The following is a 14,637-nucleotide window of genomic DNA, read 5'->3' on the forward strand; positions in this document are numbered from 1 at the left end:
AGCCTTGTAGGCACGGGCGTTCTGTGGGAAAATGTGGGCCACGGACCTGGCCCTGAGGAGACAGGACGGGGAAGAAGTGAGGTGAGCGCTGCTGGGCCTCAGGGCAGGACCGAGGGGCCCGGGTCCTCAGCAGCCACCACTGCTGGCGCTCGGCCTCCCTTCTGGGCCCAAGGGCACAGGGCCACAGGGGAAAACAGCGTGGCAGTGGCAACCCATGCAACCGGGGGCCTCAGCAACGCATGCCTGGCACCAGGGCACCCGCAGCTGGAGGTTAAGGAAAGAGCTCGGAGACCTCTGGGGACCATGGTCCAGGCAGGGTGGTGCTGGGACCGTGTGGGGACATGCAGGAGGTGGGGGGCCGTGCAGGAGGCTGGTTCTGCAGCAGAGGACCCCATCTCACCGCCCACCCCAAGGCCCTGCTCTCTCCCGCTTGCATTCAGTCAGGGTCCAGTTAGAAGCAAGCCCGTGCATGCTGGTCAACACCAAGGTGCTGGTATGCTAGGCCTGGGACACTTCCATGAGCCTGGCCCTGGCGGTCCCCACCACCAAACACGCCACGGGCTGCCCTGGCCACCTTTCTCTCTGCTCGCTCTCTGTCCCCGACGCTGGCTGCACCAGCTGCCGCAGCAACAACACACATCCTACACCCACACTTTGCCCAGCACCAAAACAGAGACTGCGATGGGGTACTCCTTTCATGGGGCCTCACGGAGATGGGGCACCACGCACAACCCACGAGGCGGTTGATCTCTGGCCCCTGCGCTCCCAGGACCCAGCAGGACCCAGAGGCACACAGGCAGCACCCCAGGGGGCTTCTACACAAATGGCTGACAGCCAGCACCAGGGACAGCTCTTGGCAAGGCACAGTGCCAAAGCCTCTACAGACCTGGCGGGCCCTGACCATAGCAGAGTTGGAGTGCAGGGGCAGAATGCAACCTTCCTGGAACACCAGGAACCAGCCTTCCACAGCCCAGCCTGCCGCCTCCTCCAATGGCACCTGGGACACCCCACATTCCACTCAGGCCTGGCCAGCCATGTTTCATGGCCACAGCCACTGCCACACACACACACACACTTACCCGGGCTCCACCTCGGTGCGGCCTGTGCCCACTGTTGCCTTTTGGTCATTGCCAGCCTGTTGCCCATCGGAGGCGGCGACGGTGTCCACTGTAAAGCAGGGGCAAGGTAGCCTCAGTGAGACCAACGCACGTGAGGGTCCACAACGAGCTAGCCCCAGCAGCCATGGAAGACCCATGCCCTCAGCTCATGCCTCAGTCTGCCTGGGCACCTGCCCCCCACACGCTGCACAACCTGGCACCGATGGCTGGCCACATGGCCTCTCAAAGCCTGCAGTGCCCTCCTTTCCTCCCTCCCGCCCTCCGTCCACAGCGGGCCTGGTGCTGGACACTCCAGGAACCCGTAGCCTTGGCAAGCTGGCAAGCCCTCTTGGGGTACACACACGGGCACTGCAAATGGGGCCGGTTGCACGGCACATCTGCAGCTATTCTCATGCACGGGTCGACCGTTCAATCACAAGCCCATGGTTTCTGGTCACGCCCGCTCCTGGCCAAGGTCAGGAATCCGGCTCCATATTGCCCAGGGAACTACCCTTGCCTCACCACCTCGTTCCAGCCAGGCATCGCACCCTGGAGGTCAGGGCTAAAGGGGCCACGCGAGAGGGTGAGGGATTTGGGAACAACTTCCAGCCACCAGCACCAACAATGCCCGCCTGGGCCCACAACAGGCTCGGGGCGTGTCCTGGGGCTCTGGACACCACAGGAGCCATGCGTGAACGAGCAGCCCTGGGGCCAGCAGCCCCACGGCATCCCATGACATGACTCACCTTCCACCGGCTCGGCCGAGCTCAGTGGTGCCTCTACAGCTGTGCTAGGGCTGGGGACCACGCGCATGGGGCTGGCCTCTGGGGCCCAGTCATGCAGCACTTCTGCAGCCTTGTAGGCACGGGCGTTCTGTGGGAAAATGTGGGCCACGGACCTGGCCCTGAGGAGACAGGACGGGGAAGAAGTGAGGTGAGCGCTGCTGGGCCTCAGGGCAGGACCGAGGGGCCCGGGTCCTCAGCAGCCACCACTGCTGGCGCTCGGCCTCCCTTCTGGGCCCAAGGGCACAGGGCCACAGGGGAAAACAGCGTGGCAGTGGCAACCCATGCAACCGGGGGCCTCAGCAAAGCATGCCTGGCACCAGGGCACCCGCGGCTGGAGGTTAAGGAAAGAGCTCGGAGACCTCTGGGGACCATGGTCCAGGCAGGGTGGTGCTGGGACCGTGTGGGGACATGCAGGAGGTGGGGGGCCGTGCAGGAGGCTGGTTCTGCAGCAGAGGACCCCATCTCACCGCCCACCCCAAGGCCCTGCTCTCTCCCGCTTGCATTCAGTCAGGGTCCAGTTAGAAGCAAGCCCGTGCATGCTGGTCAACACCAAGGTGCTGGTATGCTAGGCCTGGGACACTTCCATGAGCCTGGCCCTGGCGGTCCCCACCACCAAACACGCCACGGGCTGCCCTGGCCACCTTTCTCTCTGCTCGCTCTCTGTCCCCGACGCTGGCTGCACCAGCTGCCGCAGCAACAACACACATCCTACACCCACACTTTGCCCAGCACCAAAACAGAGACTGCGATGGGGTACTCCTTTCATGGGGCCTCACGGAGATGGGGCACCACGCACAACCCACGAGGCGGTTGATCTCTGGCCCCTGCGCTCCCAGGACCCAGCAGGACCCAGAGGCACACAGGCAGCACCCCAGGGGGCTTCTACACAAATGGCTGACAGCCAGCACCAGGGACAGCTCTTGGCAAGGCACAGTGCCAAAGCCTCTACAGACCTGGCGGGCCCTGACCATAGCAGAGTTGGAGTGCAGGGGCAGAATGCAACCTTCCTGGAACACCAGGAACCAGCCTTCCACAGCCCAGCCTGCCGCCTCCTCCAATGGCACCTGGGACACCCCACATTCCACTCAGGCCTGGCCAGCCATGTTTCATGGCCACAGCCACTGCCACACACACACACACACTTACCCGGGCTCCACCTCGGTGCGGCCTGTGCCCACTGTTGCCTTTTGGTCATTGCCAGCCTGTTGCCCATCGGAGGCGGCGACGGTGTCCACTGTAAAGCAGGGGCAAGGTAGCCTCAGTGAGACCAACGCACGTGAGGGTCCACAACGAGCTAGCCCCAGCAGCCATGGAAGACCCATGCCCTCAGCTCATGCCTCAGTCTGCCTGGGCACCTGCCCCCCACACGCTGCACAACCTGGCACCGATGGCTGGCCACATGGCCTCTCAAAGCCTGCAGTGCCCTCCTTTCCTCCCTCCCGCCCTCCGTCCACAGCGGGCCTGGTGCTGGACACTCCAGGAACCCGTAGCCTTGGCAAGCTGGCAAGCCCTCTTGGGGTACACACACGGGCACTGCAAATGGGGCCGGTTGCACGGCACATCTGCAGCTATTCTCATGCACGGGTCGACCGTTCAATCACAAGCCCATGGTTTCTGGTCACGCCCGCTCCTGGCCAAGGTCAGGAATCCGGCTCCATATTGCCCAGGGAACTACCCTTGCCTCACCACCTCGTTCCAGCCAGGCATCGCACCCTGGAGGTCAGGGCTAAAGGGGCCACGCGAGAGGGTGAGGGATTTGGGAACAACTTCCAGCCACCAGCACCAACAATGCCCGCCTGGGCCCACAACAGGCTCGGGGCGTGTCCTGGGGCTCTGGACACCACAGGAGCCATGCGTGAACGAGCAGCCCTGGGGCCGAGCAGCCCCACGGCATCCCATGACATGACTCACCTTCCACCGGCTCGGCCGAGCTCAGTGGTGCCTCTACAGCTGTGCTAGGGCTGGGGACCACGCACATGGGGCTGGCCTCTGGGGCCCAGTCATGCAGCACTTCTGCAGCCTTGTAGGCACGGGCGTTCTGTGGGAAAATGTGGGCCACGGACCTGGCCCTGAGGAGACAGGACGGGGAAGAAGTGAGGTGAGCGCTGCTGGGCCTCAGGGCAGGACCGAGGGGCCCGGGTCCTCAGCAGCCACCACTGCTGGCGCTCGGCCTCCCTTCTGGGCCCAAGGGCACAGGGCCACAGGGGAAAACAGCGTGGCAGTGGCAACCCATGCAACCGGGGGCCTCAGCAACGCATGCCTGGCACCAGGGCACCCGCAGCTGGAGGTTAAGGAAAGAGCTCGGAGACCTCTGGGGACCATGGTCCAGGCAGGGTGGTGCTGGGACCGTGTGGGGACATGCAGGAGGTGGGGGGCCGTGCAGGAGGCTGGTTCTGCAGCAGAGGACCCCATCTCACCGCCCACCCCAAGGCCCTGCTCTCTCCCGCTTGCATTCAGTCAGGGTCCGGTTAGAAGCAAGCCCGTGCATGCTGGTCAACACCAAGGTGCTGGTATGCTAGGCCTGGGACACTTCCATGAGCCTGGCCCTGGCGGTCCCCACCACCAAACACGCCACGGGCTGCCCTGGCCACCTTTCTCTCTGCTCGCTCTCTGTCCCCGACGCTGGCTGCACCAGCTGCCGCAGCAACAACACACATCCTACACCCACACTTTGCCCAGCACCAAAACAGAGACTGCGATGGGGTACTCCTTTCATGGGGCCTCACGGAGATGGGGCACCACGCACAACCCACGAGGCGGTTGATCTCTGGCCCCTGCGCTCCCAGGACCCAGCAGGACCCAGAGGCACACAGGCAGCACCCCAGGGGGCTTCTACACAAATGGCTGACAGCCAGCACCAGGGACAGCTCTTGGCAAGGCACAGTGCCAAAGCCTCTACAGACCTGGCGGGCCCTGACCATAGCAGAGTTGGAGTGCAGGGGCAGAATGCAACCTTCCTGGAACACCAGGAACCAGCCTTCCACAGCCCAGCCTGCCGCCTCCTCCAATGGCACCTGGGACACCCCACATTCCACTCAGGCCTGGCCAGCCATGTTTCATGGCCACAGCCACTGCCACACACACACACACACTTACCCGGGCTCCACCTCGGTGCGGCCTGTGCCCACTGTTGCCTTTTGGTCATTGCCAGCCTGTTGCCCATCGGAGGCGGCGACGGTGTCCACTGTAAAGCAGGGGCAAGGTAGCCTCAGTGAGACCAACGCACGTGAGGGTCCACAACGAGCTAGCCCCAGCAGCCATGGAAGACCCATGCCCTCAGCTCATGCCTCAGTCTGCCTGGGCACCTGCCCCCCACACGCTGCACAACCTGGCACCGATGGCTGGCCACATGGCCTCTCAAAGCCTGCAGTGCCCTCCTTTCCTCCCTCCCGCCCTCCGTCCACAGCGGGCCTGGTGCTGGACACTCCAGGAACCCGTAGCCTTGGCAAGCTGGCAAGCCCTCTTGGGGTACACACACGGGCACTGCAAATGGGGCCGGTTGCACGGCACATCTGCAGCTATTCTCATGCACGGGTCGACCGTTCAATCACAAGCCCATGGTTTCTGGTCACGCCCGCTCCTGGCCAAGGTCAGGAATCCGGCTCCATATTGCCCAGGGAACTACCCTTGCCTCACCACCTCGTTCCAGCCAGGCATCGCACCCTGGAGGTCAGGGCTAAAGGGGCCACGCGAGAGGGTGAGGGATTTGGGAACAACTTCCAGCCACCAGCACCAACAATGCCCGCCTGGGCCCACAACAGGCTCGGGGCGTGTCCTGGGGCTCTGGACACCACAGGAGCCATGCGTGAACGAGCAGCCCTGGGGCCGAGCAGCCCCACGGCATCCCATGACATGACTCACCTTCCACCGGCTCGGCCGAGCTCAGTGGTGCCTCTACAGCTGTGCTAGGGCTGGGGACCACGCACATGGGGCTGGCCTCTGGGGCCCAGTCATGCAGCACTTCTGCAGCCTTGTAGGCACGGGCGTTCTGTGGGAAAATGTGGGCCACGGACCTGGCCCTGAGGAGACAGGACGGGGAAGAAGTGAGGTGAGCGCTGCTGGGCCTCAGGGCAGGACCGAGGGGCCCGGGTCCTCAGCAGCCACCACTGCTGGCGCTCGGCCTCCCTTCTGGGCCCAAGGGCACAGGGCCACAGGGGAAAACAGCGTGGCAGTGGCAACCCATGCAACCGGGGGCCTCAGCAATGCATGCCTGGCACCAGGGCACCCGCGGCTGGAGGTTAAGGAAAGAGCTCGGAGAACTCTGGGGACCATGGTCTAGGCAGGGTGGTGCTGGGACCGTGTGGGGACATGCAGGAGGTGGGGGGCCGTGCAGGAGGCTGGTTCTGCAGCAGAGGACCCCATCTCACCGCCCACCCCAAGGCCCTGCTCTCTCCCGCTTGCATTCAGTCAGGGTCCGGTTAGAAGCAAGCCCGTGCATGCTGGTCAACACCAAGGTGCTGGTATGCTAGGCCTGGGACACTTCCATGAGCCTGGCCCTGGCGGTCCCCACCACCAAACACGCCACGGGCTGCCCTGGCCACCTTTCTCTCTGCTCGCTCTCTGTCCCCGACGCTGGCTGCACCAGCTGCCGCAGCAACAACACACATCCTACACCCACACTTTGCCCAGCACCAAAACAGAGACTGCGATGGGGTACTCCTTTCATGGGGCCTCACGGAGATGCGGCACCACGCACAACTCACGAGGTGGTTGATCTCTGGCCCCTGCGCTCCCAGGACCCAGCAGGACCCAGAGGCACACAGGCAGCACCCCAGGGGGCTTCTACACAAATGGCTGACAGCCAGCACCAGGGACAGCTCTTGGCAAGGCACAGTGCCAAAGCCTCTACAGACCTGGCGGGCCCTGACCATAGCAGAGTTGGAGTGCAGGGGCAGAATGCAACCTTCCTGGAACACCAGGAACCAGCCTTCCACAGCCCAGCCTGCCGCCTCCTCCAATGGCACCTGGGACACCCCACATTCCACTCAGGCCTGGCCAGCCATGTTTCATGGCCACAGCCACTGCCACACACACACACACACTTACCCGGGCTCCACCTCGGTGCGGCCTGTGCCCACTGTTGCCTTTTGGTCATTGCCAGCCTGTCGTCCATCGGAGGTTGGGAAGACGGAGGCAACGGCGGCGGCGGCGGAGTCCACTGTAAAGCAGGAGCAAGGTAGCCTCAGTGAGACCAACGCACGTGAGGGTCCACAACGAGCTAGCCCCAGCAGCCATGGAAGACCCATGCCCTCAGCTCATGCCTCAGTCTGCCTGGGCATCTGCCCCCCGCATGCTGCACAACCTGGCACCGATGGCTGGCCACATGGCCTCTCAAAGTCTGCAGTGCCCTCCTTTCCTCCCTCCCGCCCTCCGTCCACAGTGGGCCTGGTGCTGGACACTCCAGGAACCCGTAGCCTTGGCAAGCCCTCTTGGGGTACACACACATGGCTCTGTGACTGGAGCCTGTCACTGGTACAGCATAAGTAGGTTACCCTCTTTAGTGGGACAGTCAGTGGTCCTGACAACATCACCTACACCCATCAATTGGAATCCTTAATGTATTCCCCTGTGCCCTACATGTCGGACCACCTGCCACCCTTCACCACATTTGCCTGTTTGGCTAGTACATATGTGTGTGATTTTATATGCAATGTAAGCTTGTATGTCAGTACATATAACAGAACCTTCGGTATGAAATACTCAACTAACTACTTTGAAATATCTTGTTTCCTTGTAACAGTGACAGGTACTGTTGCAGAAATACTTCCCTGTTCATGCCTTGCTTATTCCATATTCAGTAAACTTAAAGAAAATATATATACTATTTTCTCAGAGGGTGGTAACAATGACAGTGTTGTCGATGAAGGCAACAGAAGAATTAGATGTGCAATTTACAGCCATACTACCCTGACCACGCCCGATTTCATCTGATCTCAGAAGCTGGGCAGGGTCAGGCCTCGTTAGTACTTGGATGGGAGCATTACACGTGGAAAACATTTCATGACCCAGAATGATAACATAATGATTCATCACTCTGTTGGGAGGAGCTACAGAACTTACATAATTGTTTCACGCGTGCTCTATGTGCTATCTCCTGTTGTTCGATGGCCTTCAATTTCTCCTCTATTCTAGCTTCTTCTAGAATGAGCTGCTTTAACCTGATGTCGAGATTTGATATGGCAGTCATAGGATCAAGTGGTTTTGCCATCTTGCTCGCAATTCAGTACCTCACCAATTCAGGGACTAGCATGAAGAAACACAAGCAGAGAAGCAGTTAAAATCAGTCAAATACTGTGGTCCTCATCAGCAGTGGACGGTGCCTTTAAGTATCATTTGTACTTACTTACACTTCTGTGGGGGGGAACCCCCCCCACAGAAACTGCAACTTTTTAATATATAACTGGTATATAAAAACTATAATTCAGAAATAACTGTAATTCAGTTTTTCAGTAGCTATTCCCAAGTTAAGCTCGAAGGCCCTCCTTGTCAGCCAACTGCCAGGCAGTTAGAGCAGCAGCGTTTGTTTGAGTCATGGAATCTCCAGAGCCCCCGCCTTCCAGTTGCCCGGGCCACTGGTAAACAAGGTCACCTGCCCTTTAAAGGGACCTGCCCTCATCCATCAGTCTTGGGAGTTGTGGTCCCCAAGACTGATTTCAAAGTCCTGCCTTTTTCACTATAACAGAGAAGCACATCTCTCCCTGCCCATCACTCTCTGTGGTTGTAAAGCAGGATGGCAGAATTAGCTTTCAAACAAGTGTTGCTTTCTCAAGAACTGCCAGGAAGTCACTCCACCTTTCCCAGGCTTTTCCTCCAGGGAGACATGCCACGTTATAAACCACGCGCAGTCTTCTCTGTGTTTCGGCAGGCTTTCCTATGTCCATTAAATAGTCTAGGAACAGAAGCAGGGGACAGTACAAAGTGAACACATAATTCATTTTCAAACTTTGTTTGTGTTCTACCTCAAGAGGGTGGCACTCCAGATTTGGGTTGCCTCTCTTCCCTCACCCAGGCTGTATGTGGGAGCATCATTCCACTAAGGACCTGTCTATACACATCTTGCATCCTGTATCCATGTCCTTCCTCTGAGTTGGGGGCTTTGTTTTGCTCCCAACGTCAACTAAAAAGAACACTTCCTATGTATCACAACTTTCATCTCAGCTCCACAACAGACTTTTCCAACATAGCAAATGATTCAAGTAGTTTACATATAATTCAACAGAACAGGGCTTAATGGCAATTTTTTTCCTTCAGAGTGAAGTCTTCAATTTTTTAGGAAAAAAAAATGTTGTAAAGTCAGTAATGCAAAGAGAAGGAAAGACAGAAAGATTTTCCATCTGCTGGTTCACTCACCATGTGGACACAATGGCTGGAGCTGAGTCGATATGAAGCCAGGAGTCTGGAGCTCCTTCTGGGTCTCCTACATGGATGCAGGGTCTCAAGGCTTTGGGCCATCCTCCACTGCCTTTCCAGGCCACAAGCAGAGAGCTGGATGGGAAGTGGAGTGACCAGGACATGAGCTGGTGTCCAAATGGAAACATGCAAGATGAGGATTTAGCCACTAGCTGCCGCACCAGGACCGTCATTTTTTAACTCTATTTTTTATGATACAGTTCCTTAGGCTCAGGGTTTTCCCCTACTCCCCTCCCTTCCCCTACTGTTTTCTGCTATATTGTAACAGTTTAGTCCATCAACAATGATCACAAATCCATCATCCTGCTATTGAAGCGTATACAGATAGTGTAGGTATAAAGAATGGCATGAAGTCCAGCATTCTAGTGTCAAGATATATTTCACAGTTTCAGTGGTTTGGAAGCTGATGGATTTTGGCCTTTTTGTTTTTCATTATGGCTGGACCCTACTGAATGGCACTGCACTCCACTAACTACTTAGCATCGTGAGGATAATGATCATGCCTGCCTGGTACCTGGTGCCTGACAACTGCCTACTTGGCAGCACTCACCTCCTGGCTCCCTTGGCTTCCTGCCCGTCCAGCCTTTGTGGACCTGAGACTCTGGGGACTCTGGTGCGGCCTGGGTCTCTTCACAACATGTAAGATGTTCAGGAACATCGTCCCCTGCAGCTGCCTGCCTGGGCTCAAGTCCCAGCCTGGCTTCCTCCTCCAGGTTCCTGTGCGTGTGTATTCTGGCAGTCACGACAGCAGATACATAACCAACGCACTGGTCTCAAATTAAGTTCGGGTCTCCTGCCTTCAGGCTGACCCAGCCTTAGCTGTTGCAGCCACTTAGGTAGTGATTCAGCAGAGGAAGATCTCTTGGTCTCTCTTGCTTGCTACCCTTCCCTCTTCCTTTCCTTTGGAAATAATTTAGAAATGCATAAATATTCCAGAAAGAAGAAATGATGGGGTGAGACACTATAGAAAGACACAAAGAAAGTCAGGTCACGTCAATAAATGAAAAGTCGAATTTTCCTATAAGACTGGCTTATTTTCTATATACGTTTTGAAATAGAGTACAAGGGTTAAAATATACAAGGGTTATATGTTCATCTATAGCTAATGAATAAAACAGAGCCATCTTGAAAAATGCAAAAGGAACAAAATGTAACGAGGGTGGGCATTTGGCTGAGTGGTTAAGACACTGGGAAACCCTTGCCCCACAGGAGGACCTGAGCTTGATGCAGATCTCTGCACTCCTCCAGCTTCTGGCTCATGCAGACACTGCTGAGAGTTCAAGTCATTGGATTCCAGCTACCCATGGAGGTAATCCCAAGTGAGCTGCTAGTTACTGGCTTCAGCCCCAGCCCAGGCCAGCTCAGCCATGTTTGGGGACTGGACCAGCAAATGACAACACTCTCTCCTCCAGTCTCTCTTTCTTCCTGAATTTGAATATATTCAAGCCCATAAATATAAAAATAAAGAATTAATTAAATTTGGATTTAAAAGTCCCACAATATTGGTACTACTAATACTAGGACTACTCTTTTTTTAAATCACATTGCATTATGTGACACTGTTTCATAGGTTCTGGGATTCCCCCAACCCCTCCACATACCCTCCCCCCATGGTGGATTCCTCCACCTTGTTGCAGTAGTACAGTTCAAATTCAGTCAAAGAGTCTTTCATTGGAAGCATATACCAAGCATAGAGTCCAGCTTCTTACTGTCCAGATTAATTCAACGGTTTCTTGGGGAGACCATCTCTGGTCTGAAGGCAGAGCATCATCCCGATCTATTAAAAGCCACAACATAACAATTTACAACATTATGGAATTAATTGACATGGTATTGAGTAACCAATATGTTTTTTAAAATGCAAGTTCTTAACTAAATCCTGTGACTACTTCATAGACAATTCATTTTTAGTTTATATATGAACGGCTTCTACTCACCTTAAAATGGCTATAGGGTACTATTCAGCTGTCTTGTGTCTATTTTCATTTTAGTATTTAGCAATTTATAGTAACACGAGGACTTCTTATGAAGTCATAGTAATGAAATGTTACATTTCACTACTCCCTCTTGGGTTTCCACTCCTACTGGAGACCATGAGAACCAGAACTGGGGCAGGCATAGCTAGACAGAATGGCACCCCCTCCCCCAGCATGTCTGTGGGCTGGATAGTAGGGCTGGTTGGGTTCAACTGGGCTTCAATGCCCATTGACTTGTATGAGAGCTGACATGTATGGGATGCGTCATAGACTGGACCAGTCTACTGTACATACTGGCAAGCACAAGAACCAGGGCAGTGGGCGGGCCTGGTTGGGATTATTGTGGGTTGCTCTGACTAGGCTGAAGCTCCCACTGATTTGTGTGAAGGTTGAGTGTATGGTGGGCACAATCAGGCTGGACTGCAATATCCATTACTTTGCATGGAAGACAGGGCTGGAGACAGAATTGACCCAGAAATTGCAACCACCAGCATACGCATAAGCTGACTGGAGCGACCAACTGTGCCAGACCTTGTACTGGCATGAACACACAAGTATCAGGTCAGATATCATCTCAGAAAAAGTATCTCTGGGGATCACTCCAACTGAACTGATCTCAGAACCCCAACCATGAAGAGAAGTGCAGGTTCCATGGTCTGACCATGGAGTGCAAGTGTCAAAGCTGAGCCTCCTCAGAGGTTCACGCAGAGCAGTGGACAGCATACCCAGGTACACATGGAGGATATGGAAGTCCATCGGAACCTGCAGAGGACACCTGGTACTACAACAGAGCATGGAGGACAGAAAAATTAATCAAGTACCCCAGCCATGTGTTGGCAGTGAAAATCTGGACAAATGGAGATCTAAGGTGGACTATTTCAGCCAGCGCATTCTGGAGTGATTTCATCGTGTTTGGAATGACAAGATTTGCAGCAATCCAAAGCTGCTCAACTATCAAAACCACTTGAGCAGTGCCCTTGGACCATGCCCCGAGTCGGGGACCCTGGGATGGGGTATGAGGCTGGGTGGGGTTTCTCCCTTTATTTTCCTCCTTACCCCACATACAGAAAAAAAAAATGTGGAAACAATGGTCTTACCCACTTTCCTGTAGCCTTGACCCTTTGTATGCTAATCAACTATGTAAAGATTATCAAAATTTAAAAATAAATGAATTCATAAAATAAATGTCTCAGAGCTAGTAAACAAAGAAAGGGTAAAGTAATATATAAATTCATGGGAAGCAATGCAGAGTGTGGAAGGAGACCTCTGTGGGTAAGGTGCACAGGTGATTATTAAGCAAGCAAAAATCATGTCAATCAGTAATGCTGGCACAACTGAACGTCTTCGACTTCAATAAAAAAAAATCAAGTCCAATGCAATGCCTCAACAGCTAAGGCTTCATCTTGCAAAAGCTGAGACCCCTTTGGGTGCCAGCCCATGTCCCAACTGCTCCACTTCCCATCCAGCTCCCTGCTTTTGGCCCAAGGACTCGGGACCCTGCGCCTATGTGGAAGATCCAGAAGAGGTTCCTAGCTCCTGGCTTCAGCTCAGCTCAGCCCAGCTCCGGCCACTGCATCCATATGATGAGTGAATCAGCACTTGGAAGATCTTTCTGTATCTCCTTCACTGTGTAAACCCAATCTACCTGTCTAACAGAAATGTATAAATCTTAAAGAAAATCAAGACAGAGACTTTAAGACTTCCCAAATTAGGTTTAAGATTTCTAACACAAAAAGATCTAGGCAACCTTGTCCACTGCTGAGGAATTCTTTTAAAAAATAACACAGACCATCAAAGAAGGGATTATAAATGTCACTAAAAAGAATCTGTGAACGATGCCGTGAGGAGTGTGAGAAGTCAAGTCACTGACTATGAAAACCTGCTGGGGAACTGACCAACCTCACAAAGCCCTGCTAAGCCACACGCACGGAGCTCCAGCGGAGAGCAATGCATCCACTCTGGTTCACCCACCATGATGCACAGACCACACTGAGGCAAGGTGGGACACGCCAGGAGTCTCTGCACTATCTGCTCGCGTTAACCCAGAACTCTTCTAAAACTAAAACTTGTCATTTTCCTTCAAGTCAGAATAGAACTGAACCAAACCAAACTGCTGCTGGCTTCTTTTTTTTTTTAAGGTTTATTTATTTTTATTAGAAAGTCAGAGATACAGAGAGGAGGAGAGACAGAGAGGAAGATCTTCCGTTCAATGATTCACTCCCCAAGTGAGCGCAATGGCCAGTGCTGTACAGGTCTCCTACAGGGGTGCAGGGTCCTAAGGCTTTGGCTGTCCTCAACTCCCTTCCCAGGCCATAAGCAAGGAGCTGGATGGGAAGTAGGGCTGCCGGGATTAGAACCGGTGCCCATATGGGATCCCGGCACTTTAACCACTAGGCTGTGGCACCAGGTCCTTGCTGGATTCTTACAAGATATTCATTAGTGCTACATACTGCGGTGCACCAACCAGGAATCGAGGCAGGTGAGGACTTCTGTGCACATGCTTCTGCCTGTGGATATCACTGGAACCCAGGTGGTCCACCACTGCAATCAAAGCAGTCTCCTCCTCAGAAAGCGCAGGGAGACCAGGGGGTATCTGGTAAGCAAAAGGAGACATCACTAACCATATCAGGACACTGAAGGTACTCCAAGCCACGGAAATCTTAGCTCGCCCAGCAGCACCTGCACATCAAAGCAGCAGACCAGGAAACAGGAGCGCTGCAGAGTGAGCTTCCTCCCTGTAACATTAGAGCAGCTCCAAATACAGGCACATTTTAAGAACCAGGAGTCAGAACAAGCAATTGGATGACAGTTAGAACATCTGAGGACTAGAACATACTGTGGTCTGTGCCACCAATCTTCCCCAACAGGCACTTGATAACCAGAAATGGCAAGAAAGCGAAGGCTTGTAAACCACAGCTTCTTGCCAAGGGGTGACAGCCTGATCACAGCCCCTGTATTCTCTCCCCAAAACACATTCGCACGCCTCTGACAGTGAACAGCTTGATCCGTGGCTTTGGACAAGCTTTGCTGAGCTCAGGCACTGCACACCCTAACAGCACTTCATACATGCATCCACCTGGTCCTTGGCCTGCAGAAGCCATCCTGCTCCAAGGGACGGCTGTGGAGACTTGATGCAGAGTTTTCACCTGCCACTGTTCACTGTGCTTCATCCTCACGGGCCCTGCAGCTGACCTAGGGCACAGAGGGAGGGCTCCAGGCCAGCATGCCACTGAAACACTGCTCTCTCACAGCACCTTGGAAGGTGGGCTCCAGGAAGCTGGCACTCGGGACCTTCTCCCCAGGCCGCCTCCTTTGCCCTGCAGAAACCAAACTCAGATGCATTCAGTCTACTTCCCATGTTCTGGGTGC

At 55.0% G+C, this 14,637-nt stretch overlaps 3 long non-coding RNA genes across 3 annotated transcripts; all 3 read right to left on the reverse strand.

The window, feature by feature from the left end:
* Positions 1–12: 12 nt before the first annotated feature.
* LOC121158914 lies at positions 13–1,871 on the reverse strand. The gene is made up of 3 exons (XR_005884275.1): positions 1,844–1,871; positions 1,080–1,167; positions 13–52 (listed from the first exon to the last, which is right to left on the reverse strand). It is a non-coding gene; the product is annotated as an uncharacterized LOC121158914 (long non-coding RNA).
* Positions 1,872–1,961: 90 nt separating this feature from the next.
* Positions 1,962–3,821, reverse strand: LOC121158915. The gene is made up of 3 exons (XR_005884276.1): positions 3,794–3,821; positions 3,029–3,116; positions 1,962–2,001 (listed from the first exon to the last, which is right to left on the reverse strand). It is a non-coding gene; the product is annotated as an uncharacterized LOC121158915 (long non-coding RNA).
* Positions 3,822–3,911: 90 nt separating this feature from the next.
* Positions 3,912–5,771, reverse strand: LOC121158916. Its single transcript, XR_005884277.1, has 3 exons — positions 5,744–5,771; positions 4,979–5,066; positions 3,912–3,951 (listed from the first exon to the last, which is right to left on the reverse strand). It is a non-coding gene; the product is annotated as an uncharacterized LOC121158916 (long non-coding RNA).
* Positions 5,772–14,637: the final 8,866 nt, after the last annotated feature.

Source organism: Ochotona curzoniae, unplaced genomic scaffold, assembly GCF_017591425.1.
Source record: "Ochotona curzoniae isolate NIBS_2020 unplaced genomic scaffold, NIBS_Ocur_1.0 contig_392, whole genome shotgun sequence".
In the NCBI taxonomy this organism is placed as follows: domain Eukaryota; kingdom Metazoa; phylum Chordata; class Mammalia; order Lagomorpha; family Ochotonidae; genus Ochotona; species Ochotona curzoniae.